Source organism: Giraffa tippelskirchi, chromosome 7 (assembly GCF_054371585.1).
Source record: "Giraffa tippelskirchi isolate mGirTip1 chromosome 7, T2T-mGirTip1v1.2.pri, whole genome shotgun sequence".
Lineage (NCBI taxonomy): Eukaryota > Metazoa > Chordata > Mammalia > Artiodactyla > Giraffidae > Giraffa > Giraffa tippelskirchi.
This window is the reverse complement of record NC_137281.1, coordinates 159,521,908-159,532,049: the sequence shown is the minus strand read 5'-3', so window position 1 is coordinate 159,532,049 and position 10,142 is coordinate 159,521,908. Positions and strand designations below refer to the sequence as shown.

At 46.3% G+C, this 10,142-nt stretch overlaps 1 long non-coding RNA gene across 1 annotated transcript; it reads right to left on the bottom strand.

Moving 5' to 3' along the window:
• Positions 1-7,179: 7,179 nt before the first annotated feature.
• On the bottom strand, positions 7,180-8,318 carry LOC145513581 (uncharacterized). The gene is made up of 2 exons (XR_014059538.1): positions 7,880-8,318; positions 7,180-7,793 (listed from the first exon to the last, which is right to left on the bottom strand). It is a non-coding gene; the product is annotated as an uncharacterized LOC145513581 (long non-coding RNA).
• Between the last annotated feature and the right edge of the window lie 1,824 nt (positions 8,319-10,142).

The window sequence follows — 10,142 nt, the reverse complement described above, 5'->3', positions numbered from 1 at the left end:
CTAGAAAAATGGGCAACCTCCAGATCTATTCCCTGGCTTCTCCATTTGCTCTCCCCCGCATTCCTCCTGTCTCCCCGAGTCCCTGTGCAGAAAATGTTCTCTCCACCCCTGCCCTGACCACAAACAGATAAATCTTTCAGACCAGGTCCCTGGCTGCTAATAAAGCAAGCTTTCAGACCTCATTTTCTAGTTAGTTGCCTAATTTAGAGACCTTGTCAATTTGCATTGCATAGAAATAATGCAATAGGACTTCAGAGCTCGTTGGAACCATGCCCTGCAGCCCAGAGCTGTGAATCTTCCAAAGTAGGATGGAACAATCATGAATTATTTGAGAGCCTGCAACTTCTTTGCTGATTCTCTTATGATCACTGGGCTAGGATGCTTTGGGGGGCGGGGGGAGGAACTGTATAGAAATACATGCCAAAAGTATACTATTTTCTACCTATAAATGGAAGCTGTGTGAAATTAAATGTTTTCATCATAATGACCTGGGTTAGCCTATTGCCATTGCTGCTCTTCATCACTTTTTTCTCCTACTTCTTTTCTTATTTTTTAATCTAATAAGCCCGTGTTTGAGTTTTAGACGAAACAATTAGAATGCACAAACACAACATGTTTAACTTTAAAATGTATAGATGAGAAGCCCCGTTGTGACCCTTCTGGTCACTACCCCCCACCTTACTTCTAGGGGCACAGCAGAGCTTGGACTGTTTTGATAATTTACATGATTGGAATCTTACAGAATGTATGGTCCTGACATCGGGTTTGCGAGATTCGGCCACTTGATCGCTGTGTGCGGTTTGGTTTGCTCATTCTCGTTGCCGTGTAGCATTCCACAGTGTGATTACACCACAGTTTACCCATGCGTCCTACCGCACGGACATTTGTAGTTTCCAGGTTGGGGCTGTTTGAACAGGACTGCTAGGAACTTTCTGGCACATGTCTTTTGGTGAGTGTGTTTATTCGCTCTTATTGTGTGTGGCTGTTTAATCTCCTCCTTTTTCTTTTTTAAACAAGCCTCCGGGCCCTTGTTACAATGAGGCAGGGTAACCCAGAGTGGTGGCGGGTGGGGAGGAGAAGGAAAGGGGGTCCCCACTGCCTGACTTCTAGCCCCACCTCTGCTTCCCCAACCGCCTCCCTCCTGCCCGTCTCTTGTACTGGGCTCTCTCCTACCCGAGCCGGGGCTGCCTCCCTGCGTCTCCCTGGGGCTCCAGGCCCCGGGCTGAGGTGCTGCCCATCCTCTTCCACTCACCTGCCCGTCAGAGGTCCCGGGACCTCAGCTGAGCCTCTGGAGGCAGCCGCCCAGCCCGACAGGCGCTCTGGCCCGAACCGTCTTCACGATTCCCCTGCTCAGCTGGACCTCTTCCTGTCTCCTGGGCTTTTGTTTCCCCCCACGAACTTGTCTTAACTGCTTTTCGTAGATGTGAGTGTGGGCTCTGAGGGCAGGATGTCTAGATTGGAACTTTGGCTCAGGGTTCTAGGTGTGTGGCCCATAAAACACACTGCGCTCAGGGACTTCCCCAGGGGTCCGGGGCTTAAGACTCTGCCTCCCAAAGCAGGGGGCCCGGGTTTGATGCCTGGTCAGGGAACTGGATCCCACAGGCCTCGTGATCAAACCCCCAAAACATAAATCAGAAGCAGTCGTGTAACAAATCCAAGGACTTAAAAAACGGTCCACATCAAAAAAAAAAAAAATCCTTAAAAATATATACTAACCTCATAATATGACTGCTGAGTTAACTAATATAATACATTTATTATCTTGGTAGTCACTATTATATATGCTGTATATTATGCATGTTGTTTTTAGCCTTCTAAAGAGAAAATGTTTTGTTCTAATTCTTCAAAGGCAGCCAGTTCTTATCATAAAAATTACTTTGAGAATGCTATTGAGAAGTAATCACAATCAGTCTGATTCTTTTGACCTTTTTTGAATACAGTGTAAAGACAGAAGGGTTGGGAAGTAGTCACGATATACTATTAGATTTTTTTAAAGAGGCAGGATAATAATTTATATATACATACATGTAGTTTTCATTTTAGAAAAATCAAAGAAATATATAGAGAAAGAAACTACAAAGAAAGATATCAAAAGATAGCAATATTTCCCTCTGGATGGTGGTATTTTGGGTGATTTTTGTGGTATCTTTTTTATTTTTCTATAGCCCTTGATATGTATAGATGCACATATGCATGTAAACACATATATTTTTATACACATAAAAGACACCACTCTTATGCCAGAAAGCAAACTAAAGAGTCTCTTGATGAAAGTCAAAGAGGAGAGTGAAAAAGTTGGCTTAAAGCTCAACATTCAGAAAACTAAGATCATGGCATCTGGTCCCATCACTTCATGGCAAATAGAGGGGGAAACAATGGAAACAGTGGCAGACTTTATCTTTGTGGGCTCCAAAATCACTGCAGATGGTGACTGCAGCCATGAAATGAAAAGACACTTACTCCTTGGAAGAAAAGTTATGACCAACCTAGACAGCATATTAAAAAGTAGAGACATTACTTTGCCAACAAAGGTCTGTCTAGTGAAGGCTATGGTTTTTCCAGTGGTCATGTATGGATGTGAGAGTTGGACTATAAAGAAAGCTGAGTGCAAAAGACTCTTGAGAGTCCCTTGGACTGCAAAAAAATCAAACCAGTCCATCCTAAAGGAAATCAGTTCTGAATATTCATTGGAAGGATGACGTTGAAGCTGAAACTCCAATCCTTTGGCCACCTGATGCGAAGAGCTGACTCATTGGAAAAGACCCTGATGCTGGGAAAGATTGAAGGTGAGAGGAGAAGGGGACGACAGAGGATGAGATGGTTGGATGGCATCACTGGCTCGGTGGACATGAGTTTGAGTAAACTCAGGGAGTTGGTGATGGACAGGGAGGCCTGGCGTCCATGAGGTCGCAGAGAGTTGGACACGACTGAGTGATTGAAGTGAACTGAGCTAATTATGCAATCATAATCAGAATTTTTAAATAAGCCTAGTTTGATCAATGGAAAGGAAATCAAATTAATGGACTAGTCATCTGAGGGTGGAGTCAGGAAATGGTTTGTAATTAGCCTCCCGGGTTTCACTCCGTTTTTCAGTGCAAAACCAGCTTGGGTTACTGCTATGCCACGGGGACCAGGAGGAATGGGTTTGGGGCCAAGGTGACCCACTGGAGCACCTCTGGCCACCTGTACCTTTTGAACAGTAAGCACATGAGTGCAGCAAGCCCAGTCTACAGAGGGCAAGGTGACCAGGGACACAGACCCCTCGGGGATGCAAGTCTGAGTCAAACCACTAGACAAGCCATCAAAGCAGCAGAGGTGCTGGCTAAGCCGAGAGGAAGCTGGAATGGATGGCAGGGAGATGATGAATGTCAGTCGTGGTTCTAAGACCAGATGCAAGAGCAGGGGCTCTGCCTCGTCTCTCCCCCCCCCCACTTCCTCTCTAAGCTTCTGTCTGAAAAGAGGCCCCCTAAGCTGCGGAAGGTGCTGAAGCGTGGACCCCACTGCACAGGGCAGTCACTGTGATGCATCACCTGTTTGCTTTCCGTGAGGGTTTGTAGTCCAGCTGCTCCCCGTTGTATGGTGACTACCTTCTGCTGTCCGCCCTTCAAGACAAAGAAGTGGCAGCTCCAAATCTGTGACTTAGAAACATTTCTCTGACAGTTGTTAAAGCGAGTAATCTAGATCGGTACACACCCACACGGAGAAGTATCCAAAACAGATCTTGAGTGTAAAAAACAAGATATAGAAAAATATATCTAGAATGGAACCATCTGTGTAAATTTGGAACACATACCAAACAGAGCCACATATGGCTTGTGGATACATATGTATGTATAGCAAGATATGTAAACCTTCACATGAATAAATATTTTGAATGTCATGTTTTTTTGCTGTGTAACGAATAACCCCAGGATATTAGTGGGTTACAGTAATGAATGTCTGCTTTCACTCTCATAACACGAGGGCTGCAGGCTGACTGTGGCTCTGCTCAGCTCTGCCAGGCTCTGTTGGCCGGTGATAGGTTGTGTCCTACCTCCAAGAAGAGCACAAGATGAGGCGGCAACAAATTATTATGGAAAAAATAATACAATCTACCATATACACCAAACTTACTAGGGAGACTGCCTCTGGACAAGCAGAAAAGAAGAATGCAAAAAGGAGTTAGTGAATAAAGGGAATGTCATCCAGAATGGCAACATAATTTTAGAAAAGACTTGATGCATATATGACAGTTCTGGATGATGGAAATAGAGATTATTGTTGAATTATCCTTGGGAGTTTGCTTTCTCTTTCTGCGGAAATAATAGACTGATAAGTGAAAGTGTTAGTTGCTCGGTGGTGTCTGACTCTCTGTGACTCCATGAACTGTATGTAGCCCACCAGGCTCCTCTGGCCATGGAATTCTCCAGGCAAGAATACTGGAGTGGGTAGCCATTCTAAAGGGAGAGTTGGGAGGGAGTGGTTAGGAGGTAGAATTCCAGGTAACATGATAAAGATGTGAACCGTGACTAAGAATAGAAATGATATCAGGGAGTTACTTAAAAGCTAGAGTTCATGAGAATTGATGATCAGTTGCATGTGAAGGGTGAGAGAGAGAGATGGGTCGAGAATGCCTCCAAAGGGGAATCCACAGTGATGGAGGGTGCCTGGCTTGGGAGTCTGTGTGAAGGAGTAACCATTCTCCAACCCAGGAAACAGAGACGAATCAGGTCATGGGGTGGGTGGGCTGGGAGAACGTGGTGCTTGTCATTTCAAGGCATGGTTGAAACCCTGAATCATTATTATTTTACTTTTGTTCATTTGTTTACTGATTTGTTCCTTTTCTTATTCTTTCTCACTACTGGTTTGCCAGCCAGGAGTACATGCATCTAATTTTAGCTACTTTCTGTAACATGACCCTTCACTTGAGGCTGTGAGGTCTACGGAGATAACGCCAATGAAATAGTGTAGAATGGGGACTGAATTCATCTGAAGAAGAAAGTGGCCACACTGACAATTCAGTGACTGGCTAGCACATACAGACTGCAGACCAGAGTTCTTAACTTCAGTAAAGACATTCAGGCATCATCTCTAAATACGTTTGTGCGTTTATTTAACATGAACCCGAAGCTTCTTACAGAGAGATGCTTCCATGAGCACCTGCTAGGCAACAAAACAAGTCATAATTTAGAATCTCGGTCCTTGTGAACTTCTTTTGATTCAGGGTTCGTATTTGAAACCATTGTTAATTTCTCTTCATCTTTTTATCTCACCTTCAGCCATCCTGGCAGGAGTCCCCTTGCCCTTACTCTTAAAGATTTCCTTTGGGAAATTTAAACAAACCAATCAATAGTTGATCTGCAAATTGTTAAAAAAAAAAAAAAAAAAAAAAAACTCTCCAACCTTTTCACATGATGAAATAATGAACCAAAGAAAAACAGACAGTTGCAGCTGGCTTTATGTATAGAAATAAATCCTGAACAACGAAAGGACTACTTTTTCTGGTTAAAGCCAGCCTGGCGTTGCACCTCACCATGTCTTAGCTCCTCCTCACTCAGCCGGCTTGAGGAAGGGACTAGAAGCTGATAGCTAATTCCCTCCCCTCCCCTCTGAGTCCATGTCATTCCACAGCCCCTCTCCACTATCACCTCCTCTTGAGCTCATGTTTCCAGCAGTCAAGTGCTGCAATCTTACCCACTTAGGAACAGCACTGGAAGAAGCAGTGGTCCTAAGACTGCCCAGAACTCACCTGCTGCTTCCATCCCAACAGTACAGAGAACAAAAGAGAAGAAACGCTGGGCTTGGAACCCAGTCTCTCCTTTCCATTTTGTGGTTTTGAGCAAATCACGTAACCCTTTAGAGGCTTGAATATGTCATCTATAAAACAGGGAGAGTGATAACCACAATCCAGGTTTTCTGTGAGAATCAAATGAAGCCAAGTCTTGTGAAAATGCTCATATTACAGCAGAACTTCCTGGAGAAGGGAAAGGCTACCCACTCCAGTATTCTAGCCTAGAGAATTCCATGGACTGTGTGGTCCATGGGGTCAAAAAGAGTCAGATACGACTGAGCGACTTTCACTTACACTTTCTCAGACATGGATGCATTTACACAGACATAGAGCTTCTCAGGTGGCGCTAGTGGTAAAGAACCTGCCTGCCATTGCAGGAGACCTAAGAGACGCAAGTTCGATCCCTGGGTCAGGAAGATCCCCTGGAGGAGAGCATGGCCACCCACTCCAGTATTCTTGCCTGGAGAATCCCATGGACAGGGGAGCCTGGTGGGCTACAGTCCATAGGGTCGCACAGAGTCGGACACAACTGAAACGACTTAGCACGCCCACACACATCCATGGGAATGGAAAACAGATTCTGATTCTGTAGTTCGGGAGCGGAGCCTGAGATTCTGAATTTCCCACAAGCTCCCCGGTCACGCCAAAGCTGCTGGTCCGTAGATGGCAACTTGAGTCACAGGCTGTTTGCTGTGCTGCCCATTATGATAGCCACTGGCTATGTGTGGCCATTTAGACTTAACTTTAAACTACTTTCAAATCCAGTTAATTGCAGTAGCAATATTCCAACTGTTCAGTAGCCATGCGTAGCTGGTGGCTCCCACACTGAACAGCACAGGCAGAGGACATGCCCATCACTGCCGAGAGTCCTATTGCATTTTGCTGTGTTAGAGCATCACTGAGATGCTAGAGAGCCGTTCACAACACTCAGTATATAGTGAGCATGTTCCACAGGCCAGACAATGATACCCAGGTGAGCAAACAGACCACATTCTTGCTCTCATGGAACTTACCATCTAGTGATCATTTGAGAAAATGTAAGAGATCCTTATCCGATGGACATAGACACAGCTACTGTCCCATAATAGATGATCTGTTCTATGGCGGCATCACAGAAGAGCCCAGCACTTCATTCTGTTTTCCCAAAGCACAGCCACTCAGATAACCATAAGTGAAGAATTAATCTGGAGATTTTACCGAAGCTTTCTTAAAGGATGGTAAAGGGATGCTTATGTTACATAGCAAAGAACACTTTTAATATTAATTTTCTTTTTCACTTTTCAGTTGCACAAGTCATAAATGGCAAATAGGATTTTATCTGCCTCCCACCCTTAACACTGCCCAAATATCCCATATACTTCTTAAGTCTTTCTCTTCCTGGCCACCCAGTACAGAGACCTTCCCTAATATTTCTTTTCTTTTTTTTTATTGCAGAGAAACTGACTTCTGCCCAGCTCCTCCAGGTGTGTGGCCCTACACCACTTACTTCTCTGGGTCTCACCACGGCTTTGATTAGAGTTGAGAGTTGAGGTCCGCCTGCCCTCCCGTCGTTGACAATGGAACACTGATGGTGTGCTGAGGCCAGGTCACGGGGACTCACAGGAGCCAGTAACAACCATCTTTTCTCGACTTTGCATTCAGTGACTTACGTTGGAAAGCTTGCAGCTGGCCGCGGTGGACTACCTACCCCACAGCAATGGGCACAGGCAATAAATCAGGGCTCCCTGCCCCCAGAGAGCCAATTGTTAAACGTTTCCCGGCTTAGCGCTGGGTGTGGAGGTTGTGGGGAGATCGCCTGGTACCCGACATAATTTAGGGCTTATTTGGAAGGGTCTTATTTTGAAGCCCCGGCTGCCCTTTCTCTGGTTCCTACAGTGATCTGACCTGGGAAGCTTGCCTCACTTCTCGGAGGAAGACCCCTCCCTGACAACATGTAGGAGAAGCAGCCAGAGACGGCTTGGCTCAGATGACACCGAGCGGTTCAGAGACACCATTTCCCGCTGTAACACAGAGTGATCCCAGTCTGGAAAGATACCAGGGAGACAGTGAGACGTGACCCAACACCCGCCCGCACCCCACCCCCACAGATAGGTGGTACTGGACACTCACCTGCCTGCAAAGTGTTCTTTGCGTTTGGCGATCAAGCCGGTTGAATTCATTTCTTCTCTGAATCTTAAACTGAAAACCAAAAATGGGCAGAGGCGATAAAGGAAAACTGGGCTTCCTTTTGGGGTCTTACAGCTGTCCTCGGTGGGCCGTAGCCATCACAGAACACACTGGAAGTGGGGAGCGCCTAGAACTAGGGGACAGTCACCTCTGCTCAGAACTGGGGCTGGGGTGGGGAATTGAGCATGACGTGAAAGTCGTTTGGGGGCCTTGACAGAAGCTCTGGGTGTCGGAGCACCTGGGCAGCTTTGCTTCAGCCGTATTTGCTTTCTTTTAGAAAAAGTACATCAGGGACTGAGGTTCGAGCCAGCTCCGCAGGATTGCAGAGGGAAATGCCTCGTAAGAGACTGCTGCCTCCGCTCCTGTTGTTCTACACTTCGCTGCTTCCTCTGAAGGCTGACCTTGACATTCAGAGCAGCCTCCTTTTGCTTTGGCTCAAAGTCCTGGACGCGGAGACGGAGAGGAGGGAAACGCCCACTGTGATTCATCCTACAGTTTCAGCAGGGCCCCAGGCTCACCCACTCACACCAGCGCTGGATGTGAGTTCTTCCCTAACCCCCTGCACCCTGGGGCTTCAGTGAAGGGACCACAAGGCTGGAGGCAGCTCCCGAGGACTGGGGGCTGCCCCTGGCTGAGATGTTAGGGAGACGAGGGAAAGAAGCGCCTCTGAAAAGCCTGTGCACCGCAGCTCACTGCAACTAGAGAAAGCCCGTTCACAGGACCGGAAACCAGCACAGCCAAAAATAAATAAGCAAATTAACAGGGCACAAAAGAATTAAAACAAAAGAAGCCCCTCTGAAGAGGGTACCATCCATGGATGACACTTCCCAGGTCCCTTGGCCCTCAACTCCTTCTCCTGCTCCTTTATTCTGTTTGGATCAGCTGTGGGCTCCTTCTCTCATGATTACAGCCTAGAAGGGCCAAGTTTTCAATGAGTTGGCACCTAAATGGAGGCTGTACTTTTTCACAGTGCAGTGTGGTTTCTAATAGCCTAATTAACTCAGACAGCCAACTCTGGTGAATCAGCATGCTTGTAAGGAGGCATTAATGCTACAGAAGGGAAAATGTCTTTGTAAGGTGGCCCACTTAAATGTGATCCAGACATGGCATGTCAACTAGGAACTCCGTCTCTGTCTCCATTTTGCTATCGTGGAAGAGAAATAATAGTACTTTCCACATAGAACTAAGATAAGGATTAAATCAGGTCACGTATGCAAAGCAGAGAACAGTGTCTGGCACATAGGAGATGATCAGGATATGCTAATTATTGGAGCCGTGGTTGTGCTTGCCTAATATTCTGTTTGACCAATGGGGTACTGTGTCGGCAGCATCCCGAGGACTGGCTGCTGGAGGGTCACTGAGATGATTTCATGTGGACAGAAACAGCATCAATGGCAACAGCCAGTTGATAGGTGTCGCAGGCGCCTCAGGCACCTGTGATAAAACCACCACGGACTGGGTGGCTTAGATAGCAAACATTGATTTCTCACAGCTCCAGAGGCTGGGAAGTCCAAGAGAAAGATGCAGAGTCAGTGTCTGATGCAATCCCTTCCTGGTTTGTGGACTGCTGCCATTTTTGCTGTGTCCTCATATAGCTGAGGATGTATTAAAAAGCAGAGATGTCACTTTGCCAACAAAGGTCCATATAGTAAAAGCTATGGCTTTTCCAGTAGTCATGTGCAGATGTGAGAGCTGAACCATAAAGAAGGCTGAGCACCGAAGAATTGGTGCTTTTGAACTATGGTGTTGAGGAAGACTCTTGAGAGTCCCTTGGATTTGCAAGGAGATCCAACCAGTCCATCCTAAAGGAGATCAGTCCTGAGTGTTCATTGGAAGGACTGATGCTGAAGCTGAAACTCCAATACTTTGGCCACCTCATGCGAAGAACTGACTCACTAGAAAAGATCCTGATGCTGGGAAAGATTGAGGGCAAAAGGTGAAGGGAATGACAGAGGATGAGATTGTTGGATGGCATCACCGACTCAATGGAAATGAGTTTGAGCAAACTCTGGGAGACAGTGAAGGACAGGAAAGTCTGGAGTGCTGAGTCCGTGGGGTTGCAGAGAGTTGGACACGAGTTAGCGACTGAACATCAACAACATATGGCTGAGAGAGAGATTATTTCTCTGGTATCTCCTTTATAAGGGCACTAATCCCACTCATGAGGGCTCCACCCTCATGATCTAATCACTTCCCAAAGGTCCCA